Genomic DNA, 18,240 nt, shown 5'->3' with positions numbered 1-18,240 from the left:
TGGTTGTTGTATATTTTCTGTTTCCTTTAACGGCCATGTATTCGTGAGAAAATTTGCAGTTATCAGCCTCCTCTACTGTGGAACCATCTTCCAGTTTGGGTCTGGGAGGCAGACACCCTCTCCACGTTTAAGGGTAGGCTGAAAAACTTCCTTTTTGATAATGCTTACAGTTAGGGCTGGCTCAGTACCTGTACTTTGCCATGCCCCCCCCCCTTTCTCTCTCAACCCAGCCGTTGCCAAATGCTTGCTCATGGGGGGAATATTGGGTCTCTGTAAATATAACTATAAAGAGTATGGTCTAGACCTGCTCTTTATGAAAAGTGCACTGAGATAACTTCTGCGTTACATAAATAAAATTGAATTTAATTTAATCAAATTAACGTTAAATCGTTTCCTTACTGATGCAAAAATACATTTGCCAGATTTTAAATCTACACTTGCCAATTTAATAAGTATATGTAGATAAAACTAATGCAGTATTATGCAACATCCCTGCAATAAATCCTCCATTCATGAGGATTATAATTTTCAGTTTTTATTGAATCTGTTTGCAAGAGGTGTTCATTTATTTTAATGTTCATTTTGGAGGCTATAATTTGATCTGTACTGAGCTATAGTGAGAGGTCTACTATTTTGTCCATCCCATTTATATGAATTAAGGTTGACAAAATATTAGGCAGATGATTAGATGATTGAATGAAATATTTAACTACATATAACTACAAATATTTAACAACGATGCGGCCTGATTATGTACAACACAGGCAACTAGTGTTGCGTAGGCGATATCAATGGGTAAAATGCAACTCTCAACTATAAATCAAACCCTACACCGTAGGTATCTACGGCATAACTGCCGTTAACCCCTTGCTACCATAAACACTGACCAAACCAAACACTGACCTTTCAGTTCTGGTTCGGTCTTTACCAACTCCAGAGAATAATATCTGGCTCCTTGTCTACTAAATGCTCCACTATGTTCACCAGCTAGTCGCCAACTTTGTCTGTCTTTAGTGCTGGACAGGTAGGGGACAGTGGGTCAGGGGTTAAACTGAAAACAGCTCCTTGCTGTTTCTGGAAACAATGCTCATTAGAGCAGTGAAACCAAATGAAAACATGTATGTTGTGGGTCGTAAAACCAAAACAATGAGCTGAAAGAGGCTAAAAAGCTCCATACAGCTGAGAAGAACTTCTTTGTCAGGTGCTAATTCTCTGTGGGTTTGTCACTATGAATGACCCCTTTCACATTACACATGGTCATTTTATCCATTGTTGATATTATAAAAACTAATTAGTACAGCCTTAAGTTAACAATAAAAAATCATTTGATTTGACAATTTAACAGCATGACGTTTTACAATGCAGTTGAAGTATGAGGGGGACATATAGTTTTAGAAATGAAGAATACTACAGAAAATTACAGTTTTGCTACAACTTACAGTATAATAACTGATTGTTAGCCTAGCTAAACAATGGTACATTTGTGTGGTATGTACACATTCTGGTTGAAATCGTATAATGAACAAACTAAGGAGCCGTTTTATATGAGAGTGTGTTGCATTTTCACTTATGAATCTGAGTGATTCAATTATTTTTCATCACACTTTCCTGTGTACTTGCAATACAGTGCAGAACATGTATATCACTGCTTTGACAAAGAGAAGTACATTGACTCACAAGATAAATGACTCTGAAAGCTAATGATTGCATTCCTTTCTGGAGAGGTAAGTTCGTGCCCTGGGCTAGATAATATGGCGTATGCTTCACTCCAATTATTTTCCACCAGGAGAACATCAAACCGATCGGTTGGCAGTTTGCCGCAATGGACCGACGTTAGTGTACACTTTGGGTTGGGAATACCAGCCAGAGTGTCTGCCCAGTCTTGTCAGGCCCCAAGAGAAATGAATTCTGTAAAATAAATAAATAAATAAATTTAAAAAAGGATTTTTTAGTCTAAACACACACAAAGCATGATGTTTATAAAAACAGTATTAATTTAGCAATTGACAAATTAGGTAGTTAGCATGAGACCTGTTGGAGAGAGGACTTGAAGTGGTTGTGTTGGAGGTCAAGGTCACAGGAGGTCACAGCGGAAGTGTCCACGTCTAGCTCGACAGGTCCAAGTGGTTATTTTTGCCTGATTGTGACGTGAGATGATTTTCCCACTGCCCTGAAGTGGAATGTGATCGGGAAAGTGAGAGGTTTAAAAACTGCCCATCAGTGCCTGTGACCCCAGATGGCCCCAGCTAACAACCAGAGCTGCCTTGAATGCTCGGGGCAAGTAACATAAGACAAATTCTGCGAGACACTCTTGCAATCCTGGTGTGGCACGCAGTCTTCTCATCTCTCAGAAATACCTTCAAAGCCCTCGTAGATATGCCAGCTTGGATACCAGGTTTCTTTCACAGGTCATGCAACCTCGAGTCACCATTTTCATTTCTCTGACATCTGTGTTGGTTGTTTGTTTGGTAAACATGTTACACCTGTCAGAGGAATGCCGGTTGCTAACGGGCCAAGTCCAACAGCATTTATTATGCTCTGTGGCACTTTCCCCTTCTTCTCGCCTCACTCGTTCTTCCATCTGTTGCCCTCATAGCGGTGAATACAGTAAGTGTGAAGGAGTGAATGTGTGAGGAAAAGCGTGCGCGTGTTTGTTCACGCATGTACCGCAGGTGGATGTGTTATCGCACACATGCACACAGAGGCTACTGGGTTGTTGTCTGGATTGCTGTCTTGTAATGGAGATAGAGACACTGTTTTTATTTATCCCTCCCCCAGCTGTCACTGTTGTGTCTGGAGCGTGTTCGCTGAACTCAGGGCTATGGGACACTTGGAGATCTGTCAAATCCACTACCCCTCCAACTATGCAGAATGTTACAGCCCAGAACACACCCTGGATTCTTGTTGTGGAAAACAAAAGCTGAGAGGGACGTTCAAGAAATGTGCAACCTTTATCTGACTCTTCTTCCTAAATATTTTTTTGTACAGAGCAACAATAAATATGATTCCTTCGGAATGATTTTAATTTTTTTATATATTCAGTGTACACTATGTGGGATCATGTAACTTCTCATGAAGGGAAACAATATTGGCTTTGGTGGATTTTTTTTAAACATTAAAACAGTAAAACCTTGCAACTTAGATGTCAAATTTGGATGCTATATTTCAAATGTCTGGGACCACTATCAGAAAAATATCACACCAATTTTGTAGGACAATAATTGCAAATCCATTGAGAGTATACTCAGTCTTGTTTCCTTTACAGATAGCTTTCCTTCCGTGGTGGATCATTTCCTTTCAATCCCTCGTGCATACGTAGGTAACTAGTATTTGATGGGGGGGCTCTGCCATCAACACTAATGGAAACTAGTGTTATTGTCAGTGAAATGTGTTTATATTAAAAGTAAAAGTGCAGAATGGCCCCTTTCAGTGTTTTATTATAATATATTTTATTATTGAATTAATATTATAGAGGTATAAAAATGTAAACAGCATTTCAAAGGTACTGCAAACTTAAACATTTTTTTTGAGCTGTAAACTAAATGATGACTGTACTGTGATGAAACAAATCAATGCTGGTGTTGATATTGACATTTCTTTGCAAAGTTATAAAAACAGAGTCATCCGCTTAGGATTTCTTTTCATCAAGAAGTTTCTATTTTTAAAAAAAGTTAATGCGCTCTGATCAGCAGTGGGCGGCCAACCTCCCCGGATGGAATAAGTGTTATAAGTATATATATTTATATGTTTAGAAACTATGTATAAACGTTCTGGATGTTATCAATAGTCCATATAAAGCAAATTAATAGTTTAAAATATATATATGCTGAGTGTTCAGTCTACTATTATTACTTAAATAAACCTGCCCAGAGTGTACCAGTATGATTATGCCAAGTGTCAAGTGAAAGAGTGCTGACTGAGCTGCAGTTCCAGTCTGTACATGCAGCTTGTGCAGCTGAAGAAAATCACCATACCGGCATGTATTCGACATTAGACGAGCACTGTTCACTGGGTGGATGATGACTGCCTTCTCTTCCCTGTTTCACATGTTGGGCAGTATGTGAGAGGGAATCTGTGTTGCCATGTCAGTCATCCGGCTCCTTGTTTTAGGATGCCCCGATTAGACGCTGGGCAGACGGTCAGCAGTGCTGGGACTAAGCACTGATGACAAGCTGCTGGAAAAGCTGCGGCGGAGGAGAATGAGCAGAGTCTGCATGTACACATACACACACACACCCACACACACACAGTGAACCCACATTCATGGTAAAATCCTGATACACATACACATCATAGCTGTCTGCAATCTGATGCCCATGATAAGATTTTATTGCTGCAGTGGAAAACATTGTGTGTGATTTATGTTGTCTAAGTTATGGTTTACATTAGTTTGTCTTAATTTAATGTTGATCCCGATTTTGTTAAGTTTTGAGTTTAGCATTTAACATTTGCCTTCTTGCCAACAGGGGGAAACAACTGTCTACCCTCTTCATACTGACAGACAGTGTAGGTAAGCCATAGCAACTATTGCACAGAACTATGCACTATTCCAGTATATTTTTGAATGTATGGTATTAAGTTTTAAAAAGTACACATTGCCAAATCAGTGTTGTTTGTTTTTCTTGTGGTTTTGGCGGCATGAGCTGTGGCGCGGTTGTATATTTTAATAATGTTAATCATGTGCTATGAGCCTCAATAATGTTATTAAGAATTAAACCTGAGCCCTATCAGATGAGTTTATGTTCTACAGTTCTAGCCTCCCAGACTCTGCCAGATCCACTGGTGGGGCTGTGTTTACAACCCCATGTTGTGCAGCCAAACTTTATTCAAACCACCGACATTTGTTTAATGCGATGGTGGAGATTCCGAGGTTTCCAAATACGCAAGACTTTTCAGAAAACTTGTATGAAATTACGCAAAAGACATCTAGAATATTCCCATTTGACTGAATTGTGCAGCCATAAAAACACAATGTATTGAGTTTCAGTATTTCACCTATTGGGAACATATAGCTTTAATGTTCATACATATGAAACTGTCATACAGTGTGCAGACTGCTTTTTTAATCTTTATTTTAAGGAGAGTGGGGGGGGTTTAAAGGGTATATTAAAAGTGTTTTTAATTATTAAATATAAGCAATGTAATATGGATATTATATTTAAATATTTTGCAGATTAAGTAGTAGAATTAAGAGACTTTCACCCTTTTTCTCTTTTTAAAAAATATAACTTTGACTGTCAAATTTATACTATTAGTGCCACTGTCACTCCTATTATTAATAGTGTACAGTTGTATGCGTTGTTGGTCTTGGTATTCTGCTTGTTCCTGTTAAAGTATTACTGTTTTCTGTGCTGAAATACTATGGCTTGTGTGAAACAGGATGATTTTTGAAAAAAGAAAAAAAAGAAAAACTATTAGGTAATTTCAAAAAATTTATTTTTGTTGGCATGTTTCAGTGTTGGAAAGTAACTAAGAACATTTACTCCAGTACTGTACTTAAAAGGTACGGTGCCTGTACTTTACTTGAGTATTTCCATAATATACTTTATGATTCTACTCAACTACATTTAAGAAAGAAATATTACATATTTCAGTCTACTAAAGTACATTTATTTGGTTAGTGCCGTTACTTTTAAGATTAAGATTTGCTACATAAACCATCAGAGCTGAAACGATGAGCTGATTAATTGATCCGCCAATCGGCAGAAAAATAATCGGCAACTATTTTGACTATCAATTATTTTCAAGCAAAAATGCCAAACCCTCCCTCAAATAAGAAGATTTAGTGCTTTTTATATTTACTTTGTTTTTTTGTTTTTTTGGTTGTTTGTTTGTTTGTAAAATGATGACACCTGGGGCTCTGGGATATTGTGATGAACATTTTTTCACTATTTTATGACATTATATTATTTAAGGAAGTTAATAAAGGAAATTAGCCCCATCTCGACCAACTCCAACATAAAAGTACCGCTTACATGTTAATACATTGACAATAATGATCCAATAATACAATAACACTGGCAGGGGCTTTTCTGGATAGTGAGTACTTTTACTTAAACTACGTTTAGTACAATTTGTTGCCAATACGTCTGTTCGTGGCAATGCGACTTTGAACACTTCTTCCAAGACTGTCATGTTCAAGGGATTTTGTTACGCACATTTTTTTTTGGTCTTTTTTCACTCTACCTCAAATGAAAATCAAAAAACTCGGAAATACAAATCCAGGCTAAAACTCAGTGTATCAGTGTGAAAACATACTACACGTGACCCATATGGCAAAATATTGTTATTATCCTTTAAGAATGTTAATCACACTGGTCTGAGCACTGGCCATTTCTGCCTCAAGGGCCTGTTTCCTCAGCAAGTGGTGCAGTTTATGAGTGAGTTTAAGATGTCAGTCTGAGCCTCGGTTAAAGCAGCCCTCTTTTAACTGTCCCCCAGCCTGACCTCCGGCACAGGAGGGAAGAATGTGATGGCTTGACGCTAAGTGAGCACCCGGCTCTCCCTTCCCTCTGACCCCCTCCACAGCAGCGGCAGCAGCCCCTGGGCTCCCTGTGTCAGCCACTGTGTCCCCAGCAACCTTCTCACAATTTGCAAATACGGTATGTTCTTGATATGGCTGGCATGTCGTAGATGATGTCCCAGTGGTGGGAGATAAATTTGAGAGCAAGGAGATGTCAGGCCGGCGACAGCTGTGGGCTACAATTTCACCAGATGTCTGCCGTTGCTAACCTTCAATAGACATGATCTGGCCACCCCCTGGACGTACTTAACATGCACAGTAAATATTTTCTCAACACCAAGCTCATAGGAGGCGCAAACCAGAATTCGTTTGTCACGGCTCACATGGCCAGAGCCTTCAGCGGCATGATTTATAAGATCTGGAGACACAAACTAATGACCTCAGGACAACTAGTGGTGGAAGAAGTAGCAGTACGACAGTGTAAAAATACTCTGTTATAGGTAAAAGACATGCGTTCATATTTTTACTTGAGCCATAGTAAAAACATATTAGCATCAAAAACATAATTTAGGAGCTATAACTGATATTTTTATAATAGCAATGTATCAAATAAAAGTGATAAGTGTGAAAAGTGTGAAAACACTGTGGCAGTTTTAAAGGGGTCGCAATGAAACTACAGAGAATTGTCATGGGAATCTGCAGCTCCTCTTGGTTTTGCTTACTCTTTCTAGTGAGTTTATTTTGGGCCTGCAACTTTACTTGTTGTGGTTCACTCTCACCGCTCTCGTATTGCTGTTTTTTTGGCCACAGCAGGCAGCTGTTTTTAATGAAAATGCTCTAAAAACCTGCAGTACACTCCCTGCTCAGCACCAAGCAGCAGACGGACACAGCTGGCAACTAGCTAGTGAACATAGCAGAGGATGTAGCAGCTAAGGAGCCACACATGTCCCTCAAGAGTTGGTGAAGACCAAACACAGAGCTAAAACAGAGTGAATATTAAACCTACAATTGCCAGTGGAATGCTAACGTTGTTCTGTACATGCTGGATGTGTAAATATGCAACTGTTTGCTAACAATTTGCCACATCAACTTAAAAGCTGATGACGTCAGTGTTGCATTCGCAGCTTGTTTTTGCTGCCCCCAATTGGTCAAAAATTGCAGGTTTTAAAGTACCAAAAATAAAAGTATTCATCAGTCAGAATGGCCCATTTCACAATAATACTGTAAATATTATATTATTGTATTATAATTACTGATGCATTAATGTACATATCACATTAATGTTACAGCTTGTAAAGGTGAAGCTAATTTTAACTAGTTGATATACTTCTGGGTAGTTTAATCTATAACAACACATTGTTGATTTTACAGTATTTTCTGTCAGTAATCTGAATCTGCAAATGAACTCCTTACTAAACCTTTAAAATAAAAATGGTGGCATAAAATGTACAATATTTGCCTCTGAAATATAGTAGAGAAGAAGTATAAAGTAGCATAAAATGGAATTACTCAAGTAAAGTACAAGTATCTCAAAACTGTACTTAAGTACAGTACTTGGGTAAATATACTTACTTTCCACCACTGCAGACAGCGCTGACGGGTGGGTTGTCTGTGTGTAAACAGAGTTTACATTTCAGCAGTCTTCAGTCGGCCACGAGGTGCCACCAACATGGCTGTGGCATTTCCTGTTGTGCCACAGTGTATGCCATTCTGACTCTGGGACAGAGTGCAGATTGGTCACAGACGTTCCCTGGTCACTTCAGCGTGATTTAAACCAAGCCCCGAAATGACTTAAGTTACATTTCTGTGCTTCCTGGCATTGCTGAAATCAATTCAACCCCTTTTAAAATTGTTTTGATAAGTGGGATAGTGTGGTGTTTTGAAAGGCCTCACATGGTGAAAGATAAGCTTTTCTTTGTGTGATGACTCTCTATGACTAATACTGACAGAGTCAGGAGAGGTGTGATGACGCCTCCATGTGTGTGTGAGTGTGTGTGTCTGCGCTCGAGCTTGCGCATGTGTGGGGCATTCTGTGGCCGTGCCTTCACAGAATCACCTTACATTAGGTTTGGCACTTGAACTATTTGTCCGAGTTCACCCCGCAGTTGATCTCTTTCCCATCCTTCGCTATCAGCACAGTCGACCTGAGGGTGTTGGAGCAGCTTTCTTGTTTGAGTGTGTGTGTGTGTGTGTGTGTGTGGGTGTGTGTGTGAGTGTGAGACAGTGTGTTGCAACTGAGCATGGTTACTTGGCCGTGTCGGGATGGGGTGGGGCTGAAAAGGAGCAATTTGGCATCTGTAGATTACATGGAAAAGTTGGCTGATGACATATTCATCACATTTTCCACTCTTCCACTTTTTTCCAAACAAAAACTAGGGAGGATCTGGACGTTAAAACCCAACAATGCATATCATGCAGCACCCAAAAAAGCACTGGACATTTGTCTAAACTTACCATCAACAAGATGTGTTTGCTTTAAGAGTGAATGTTCAGAGATTTGTCATCGGGTAGGTTTTTCTCAGAATCTGGGTGAGCGAGAGAGGCATGGATCTTTTGGGATCACTTAAATTAGCTGTGTATGAGCGTCTGTCAGGATTACACATATTTCAGATGGTTTATGTGCCTTATGTAGAAGTAACAGGCTGTACTGTAGGAACTGAGTGAGGAGAGACTGAGTGCAGGAGATGAATGGGATCCACAGGCCCCTGAGGCTCAACAAACCTGTCCTGCAACCTTCTTATCCAGCCTTCTGTGGTCTTAAGAACGGATTTGTTTTTCAGACCTGTTATTTTCCTGCTTAGTTAATACTGACTTCTTGTATTACAAAGCAAAAACAAACACAGAAGGCAACTACAGTATATCTTATACAGGCAAAGCAACGCTGGTTGAGCTTAGCGCTCCTCCTTAACCTCATAAACATTGACTGGTCATGCCTTTTGTGACTTAATTAAGTAATTTAAGTAATATCTGGTTATTATTTTTGGCAATGTATGATTACGTAGGTGTTTAACATTTTCCCAGAAATTTCAGCTGGTGACTCGACCCCTTCTCTGTTCTCTGTTCTGCCTTCCTTTGTGGTTTGGTGAAAAAAAACACTAAGCTTGAGATTTGTTGCTATTGCTATATAGGCTATAGCTGCCTTTTGTTTTTGTTTTTTTACTTATTTTTTATTTTATTTACTTGTTTGCAGCAACTACCAGCAAATAAAATCACTGATTCATCAAGTGGCTTCCCATGTCTTTCATTATGGGACTTTATGAGAAGTCCATCCTCCCAAAGATTCAAAGTAACTCAATTTGTATTGTTAGGAATAACATTGTCAGCTCAGCTGTGATCCCCATTATGTTACTACCTCATTAAAAGCTGATGAACAGACTGCATAGAAACAATCATAATGTGATAACTCTGTTACACATAGTTTTTTGTATAGGTTTAGTTTCTTACCGAACTGTCCGTAACAGTTTGAACAGAAAAGATAGTGAACATGCTACTGAACTGAAGACAATTGGAAACAGCACCGAACATAACAGCATAACGAACAGTGATTACTCATACATGTAGCAGTGTTCATTTTGGGGCGCTGGTTTTGATTTAGATTAAGTCTTAAGTATGTTTATGAAAATGTGTATAAGCTTTAGTCAAATTTTAGTCATATTATTTTTGTTAGTTTTAGTCCACGAAATCTAAAGAGATTTCAGTCTAGTTTTTGTCACTGACATGTTAGTTTCATTTTCATCATGCATTTTTATTTTTATGTCTTCAATGAATTATGAGGCTACAGCTGTCAACATCTTTGTATACAGTTACCATGGTTTCAGGTGTTTCTCGCAAGGTGTGCATGTCGCGGTAGTGCAGACTGATTCACCTCAGTAAATCCAGTTAGCATTTCCAAACTCTGTCTGTTGAACAGAACCAGGAATCTAATCTGTTCCCGCTAATCTAGCATTACTGCAGCTACCTGTGCTGTTTACTGCAGAGTAGTGAGTCATTCACAAGTTGGATGCGCTCACTTGTTCACTAAAACACTCTTAATTTGCTAGGTTTAGTTGGAGAGGAGACGCTATATCATCAGATAACAAAATACTGTGATCTTTGTTTAGCGAACATCTAGAGGACGATTTAGATGGACCGCCGACATTAATCCTGGAAGTTACTCACTCTTCTTGTTAGCAACACTAAAGACAGCAGACTGAAAGTAACATTGATGTTACGTCCAGAGCACGTCATAGTTAACTTAGCTCACCTTCGTATCAGTGTGGGTTCGCTGCCAGCATTCTTTCATAGTTTGTCTCCGTTGTTTTTTTGGCGCTCATTGTCTAATTCTCAGTGGATTGTAGATTAATTTAGTTCATAATTCTCTTTCTTCCAAGAACAGGTAACGTCAGATAACATGACTGACAGACACATAACTTTGCAAGGTGTTTCTTATTAATAGTGGTGCAAACAGGGCTGCAACAGGCGGCTAAATCATCTTTTGGAAAGCGGAGGAAACTGTTTTACTAATCAGGAGCTACAGTGTGTGATTCCACAGATGCAGATTGTTGAAGACTTTGCATTAAAAGATCTCCCTTACATTTCATCATACTTCTTGTTTTCAAAGGTTAATCTTTATTTATTTTTAGTCTTGTTCTTGTCGTGGAAAATAGGTCGTCGACATATATTTTTCATCACTGTTTTCATTAACAAAATGAACACTGATATGTAGTCAAGTTCAGCTGAACGGAGATGCGATTGCTTAGCTTGGTAAAAAGGTGAATCGACTTCATAGTCGGTTAAAATGAAACTTTGAACCGAACTGAACAAAAAGATTCAAGTCAGCAAGTGATTCATAGTTTCCAAATCTAACTCCTTGTTTGTATGCAAAATATAAAGCTAGAGCCCAGCTGACAGTTAGCCTAGCTTAGCATAAAGACTTGAGGCGGGGGGGAACAGCTAGCCTGGCTCTGTCAAAAGGTTAAAAAATTTACTTACATCATCTCTAAAGCTCAATAATTAGCATGTTATGTCTCTTTTCATTTATCTGTTCTAAAGTGTTAAAAGGGTAAAATGATATCATTTCATTGTGAGGTACATGCTGGAACTCATATTTGGTCTGATTTAGCGACTTAGTGAGATTTACAGTTGCGGGTACCATCATATTGTACCTTTGGACAGAGCTAGGGTAGCAGGGTTTCGCTCAGTTCAGTTCAAAGATTCATACACACTTGTGGATTGTATAAATCTTGTCATTGAACACTCAACGTGAAAGTAAATAAGTGTATTTCCCAAAATGTCAAGACTCAGAACTAAATTTATTCTTAGTTACATATCATTAAATTGATTATAATATAGTAGTTAGTGATTTAAAATGGATTTAAGGCTAAAATGATACCATCTTTGTGCAATAATAGGAATGATCTTAAAATGTGAATTCAGAGAAAATGGTGCATGTAATCTTACTAATCAGAACTAGGATTCGAGCGTAGTTAGTGGTTGTGAACAAAAAGGTTTAATGGTTATCTGAGGGAGTCTGAACTCAGTGTCAGCGCTCAGCCAGGTGTTGCTCCGAGTCTGCCAAGTGACTCAGACTCCACTTTCGTGATGTGATATGAAGCAAGAGGTTGAAACTAACACCGCTGGTTAACAAATGCAACTTATAAACTTATCAGTTGTGCAGATACAGTCTCCATGATCAGCATCTGTATCCTGAAAACAACGCATCACCTGCTATGCGGACCTTTTACAGCACTGGCATGATCTGGCAGCAGATAGAGACATCTTGTACGGCTATAGTAAGAGTAAGATGAGAAGAGTGGAAGTGGCCTTCAGCGTGTTGCCATGTCTGGTTCACACAAGCTCACACAGCCTAGCCATGACACTTTAACAGATGTACAATCGCCAACAATCTTGCCATGGGAGATTGGCTTGTGATGTTATCCTGCTGGAACCTGGTCTACCTGACACTGCAAACATTCTCATCCCACTGCCTCCTGCTGTACTGGATCAACTTACATATGCGGTCATAGAAATATAAATTCTCTCAGCCTATCAATTAGCAAAAAGGATTACACGGGTCTACACTTGAGCTGACATCATTTCGGTTCAGCAAAATAAAAGAATGAAAAACTAATAAAATCCAAGGTCATTGTTGAATGCTGTGGGTCATCATGCTGTTATACTGACCGTGACTCATGATAGGAATCTAGTAATGAAATCAGCACCAATAAAACCAAGCTCGCACCATATGCTCTCTCATGAATTGAAGCTTAGGTGAATACAGATTTGTTTTCTTCTGTATAAATGAGAAAAATTAATTCAGCTTCAGACAATGTCCCAGTTTTGTGGGATTCGGGTATTTTTTTCTGGCATCATGATGCACACAGTGTGCAGCATGTTGAACTTGTAATTGTCTGATGGCTTTGGTATTTCACAGATGAACTATATCCATCTACTCATCAAAGACTCTAAGAAATGCCTCTGAAATATCCACTTTCATTCAAGCGTCCCAGAACATCTACAGCGTGTTTTATTTTTAAAGTGTATCCAGTGACAAAGGACACTTCAGCCCCTTGCTTAGATTACATGTGGACGGGTGTAAGCTCATGGATGCAGGGTAATGTGTCTTTGAGCTGCCCCCAGGCATCATTATGTTCTACGCATACATGCTTTTTAATAGGTTGAGGGGCAGACCAATCACACTTGTCAACCTGTTGCCAGGATACCGGCAGTGTGGTTGCTAAACACCGGTCCACAACTTTTACATCATGGACTATATTTCTGAAAGTTAGAATATGAAAGATTGTGTTACCTCACAGAAGTGCTGAAGCAGGTCCCAGGAACACCTGCTCTTTCAGTGTAAAATATCATCCCCCTTGCTCCCGAGTCCGTACAATTTCCTCATTTAATGCCTGCTCTCAACGGAGAAGACAATCTCCAGCTAATTCTCGCAATTCGTCTGCAAGAAATGAATAGTACGGCAGAGGAGCATGTTTAAGTTAAGCAACATGTAACTTACTCCTGTTGATAATGGCTCAGTTATATTTTATCTTCACTTTGCTAATAATCTAGATTTAGGAGTAATCTGTAGCAAATATATATTTAAGTGTATGTTGACCACTTGAATATCACATTAGGCAATTATTTATGTATTTCTGTGGTAATTAGCCCTTGTTTCAGATGACACTGCCCATGTTTCATTTCATTTCCTCATTTTGAATGTGAAACTACATTACACTATGCTAAGACCACACCATGAGTGATGTTTACTGACATCAAAAAACAGGTTTAGCGTTGGATTAACTGTGATTGATGGTTTGTGGTTCACTGGTTGCTTCTCAGATCTGAGACTGGTCGGTGGAAGGCTTTGATTGTGTTTACCAAAAAGTTCTCCACTCTAGTCTGTGGAGGGATTCTCTCCCCTTGAAAAGAAAAATAAAGCGATCCCGTAGCACTCCTTTGAGCCGAAGCAGGTTTTAATCCACATTTTTCATGTATTTTTTTTTTTGTCTACAATCCCTCATGGCCTGCTGGTTATCCAAATCTATAAACTGTACGCAAGGTTTTGTTTGTGGAATCACGGTCTGCAAATTTTTCTCAGATAGCAATGCTCCCAATGCTTTCAGTTTAACTGCACAAATAGGGACCATTTTTTCCAGAGTATCAAACGTGAACATAAATTAATCGTTTTTTTTCGTTTTTTTTAGATAGATCTAATAGACTATATGTAATGTGTATGGGGCTGCTAGTAGAGCTGAAAACAGCTGATAAATTAATCAGTTGCAAAAATGTCAAACATTACTGGTTCCAGCTTCTCAATGTGAGCTTTTCTTTGTCATATGCTGTATGATAATAAACTGGATGTCTGGGTTTTGGATTGATGGTCAAATAAAACAAATAATTTGAATACACCACCTACGGCACTGGGAAATTACAATGGGCTTTTTCCACTACAATGATTTATAATTTAATGGAGAAAATAAATGGCAAGTTAATCAATAACAATAATTATTAATTACAATAAAGTTGCAGCCTAGTTGCTTCTATTGTCAAACTCACAGAGCATTATCACCCAAGTCCGTGGTTCCCATCAGCTCTATGGAGCTTTTTAGCCTTTTTTAGCTCATTGTTTTGTTTTCTACTCTGAAAGCTCGGGTCTCAAGTAGTTGTTTCCAGCCAAAGCAGGCAACTGTTTTCAGCGAGAGAGCTCTAATTATCCGACTGTATGCAACCTGCCTAGAGACAAATGGCAGACAAAGTTAGCAACTAGCTCCTGAAGATAATGGAGCAATTAGCAGCTAAAGAGTTAAAGATTTTTCCCTCAGGAGTTATGTAGACCAAACAAAGTAAAGTTGTTTTCTCAGCTGGTTCCAGTGGTCAGAAATATTTAATAATTTTTAAATAATGCCTTTTTTGAAATCTATTTTTAAATTTTACGTTGCTTTTTCATGTATTCACCAGTTCCACCTTTACAAATTATTGCTCATAATCACTCGTGTAGTGTATAAACATCTAAAAAAACAAATCTGGTTCCAACTGAAGCTAGTTATACTGGCTGGATTATTCAACTCTGGCTCGCTGCCTTTTTGTTGCTCCCGGCAAGATTGATTTTCCCAACATGACAACAACCTGATCTCAGGTATAAAAGTCACTGTGACAAAAGACACACAAAAAAAGTTGAATCATATCGTGGGAAAGCGTCACTAATTGTATGGGAGTCTGAATTTCACCGCAAATAATGATTCAGTGATTAGAATTACAGGTTTTACTGGTCACATGAACGTTTGTGCAAGTTTATGTCTCTTTAGCTTTAGCAGTGTTATGGAAGTGCAGGACTGGATGTATGAGAGGTTAAATATCCCATGCTCCAGCAGCTGAATTTATATGCTTCTACTGAATGTTTTAAAATGTTTTGATTCATTTCATTGTTTCATATGAGAAGTGGGTTCTTGTTCTTGAACCCTCCACTTAATGGTCCCTTGAACTTCCCCCGATATATTGTCAGTTAAAATAGAGGTTTCCCTATAGGGATGTTATGAACAATGCCAAGTTGCTGGGCAGTTTAGTGCATAGGCTGTAAATTATCACCTCTCAGACACTGCACCGGACACTGGTAGTTTTGACTCATCTGGATTTCCCCTACATTAGTCACCAACTGAAATATACACACAGACGCACACAAGTATGCCCACATAACCCCCTCACAGTGTGAGAGTGATTGGCCACAGTGTGGTGTATGTGACTGACACTGATAATACATCTCCCCATAGTGCAGCAAACGCTGAGGCTACTTCATCAGCTGCTCCACCAACTGCTCTTTGGCATCCCGTATGTAAACTCTTGACATTAATAAGGCTGTGTGAATGGGGCCACATAATGCCTTCAGGACAATGTACACACCAGAATGAATTAAGGAGATACTGCACTGTACGTCATACAGGCTGGTTGCCATCTATGGTTTTGACTGCAGATACAAATGCAGATTAAAGCAAGCTTAGCGCTCTTTAATCAAAGCCATGTGAGAATAATAACCACATTAGACATATGTGCACTCCCTCTGATGACAGTACCTTAGATGTCACGTCAGTGACATCCCATAAACACACACATTCATCTCAAATGAAGTAATAGGGTTTTGTTGACTGGTTCCCAACGCCTGAGCCTTAGAGTAATTAATGATGTAAGGGTTTCAGATGTCATTGTAAATATCAGATTTAATGACATCTTGAGGTCAGTTTGTCCTTGTTATGTTGAGAGGTGGACATGGTCAAAGCTACAGTTTATGTAATAGGTTTATCGGTGGGAATTTGTCTTACGGATAACATAATAATCACCCTGAGCTTTTACAAGTGGGTTTTTTTTTCAGTGCAATTGTGATTATGTGAGTAGAGATTGATCTTTATTTTTCAGCTGGGAAACTTTAACTGAGCAAGCTGATTAAGAACAACTGGTATTTACATCAGTTGCCTTGGGGTAGTTTGTTAGAGATAGAAATACAAGTGATGTATGATGGCCTTTTTTTTGTGTTTTCATGTAATCATATCACATCTCTAGATAATAACGTCCACATCCTGTGTAATATTCTTCAGTACATTACCATGATTTGATTGCAAGATTGATATTTACTTGTGTTTGTTCCAGCGTTCATCTCAACCAAAGATGGAAACAGCAGTGAAAACAATTAAATCAAATTAGACACATTCATGATCAAACCGTGATCAAATGTGTTTTTAGCAATTCTAGCAGCATGGCTTTAGGGGCTTCAATGTTGGTTGGTTAGTTGGCCGGGTCAGTCAGCCTTGGCCCAGAGTGAAATATCAACAACTATTAAATGAATTGCAAAACAGTTATATAGAATGTCTGTGAGGTTGTCACTTTTGTCTTTTCAGAAATTTTTCAACAACTATTGGAGGGATTGCCATGAAAATTGTTACATTCATTCATGTTCCTCTCAGGATGAATTGTAATTACTTTAGTTATCATAAGACTTTTCATCTAGTGCCATCATCAGGTCAAATATTAGCTTGTCCAGTACTTTGGTTCATCCAAATACCTGCAAAACTAATAATTCCATTCCTTATATCAGCTTAACTAAAGTTACAATGTTAACACTAAGCTGAGAAAATGACCTTTCTGAACATTATATCTGATAAACATTGTAGCATTGACATTGTGAGCATTTTAGCTTGCTGATGTTAGAGTAGCTATAACTGGTAATTTTACAATAAAAATGTATGAAATGACATTGTGAAAGGGATCAATCATCGTGATGAACCTACAGAGAATTATCTCTCGAATCTGCCACTCCCTTCGGCTTTATGGAGCTTTACAGTGAGTTTCAGCTCATTGTTTAGCTGTCTGGCCCACAAATTTACTGTTTTGGTTCATTCCCACCGGCCTCATCGTGTTCTTTTGGGCCACAGCAGACAGCTGTTTTCAACTAAAACGTTCTGAAAACCCACTGTACACTACCTGCTCTGATACAAACAGCAGACAGACACAATTAGCAAATCTATGGTGAACGTAGCGGAGCATTTAGCAGCTAAAGAGCCAGATATTTCTCTCAGGAGACCAAAAACAGAGCTAAAAGAGACTGAATATTGGACTTACACTCATGGGGTGGCTAGAAACAGGGCTCCAAATGAAAGCTATTGTTGCTCTGTAACAGCTGGATATGTAAATAAGTAACTGTTTGCTGACACGTTTGCTATATCAACTTCAAGGGTGATGATATGTCAATAATGTGTTCATTACTTTTTTCTGCTGACCCTGTGTGGCCAAAAAAATCAGTTACAATTGATTGCAGCTGTAATGTGTGGACATCAGATCAAAGAACTACGGTGATAAGTCCAGCTTCACATGGCTGCAAGCATGGCTGACTCTTAGTCTTGTTTAGTACAATAGTATATCACCATGACAATATGAATTCACAGTTTCACAGGTTCACAGTTGAGGTCTCCGGATTTTCCTCACAGTGGGAAAAATTGAAGACAGTTGTATTTACCTTACTATCTTTAAAAATTTCAAGGAAATCTTTGTCTAATAATAAGCGAGATTTTTAATGTGAAATCCTGTTTGCCAGAAAGAAATTGCATTTCTGCGACGGATATCTTTAAAATAACAGCTGTGTGACCATAGTGTCACGTCACCAGGTTGGCACACTGTATGCTTGTCCTACTGTCTCTCATAGGTGCACAGCAGGCAGGCAGTGGGGAGAGAGAGAGCCTGTATGTCTTTATTAAAAGTACAAGAGAGCAGCTTATAGGTTCGTGTTCCCTGGATACACCACATCTATTTATTAT

This window comes from Xiphias gladius, chromosome 6 (assembly GCF_016859285.1).
Source record: "Xiphias gladius isolate SHS-SW01 ecotype Sanya breed wild chromosome 6, ASM1685928v1, whole genome shotgun sequence".
Taxonomy (NCBI): domain Eukaryota; kingdom Metazoa; phylum Chordata; class Actinopteri; order Istiophoriformes; family Xiphiidae; genus Xiphias; species Xiphias gladius.
This window is presented reverse-complemented; position numbering follows the sequence as displayed.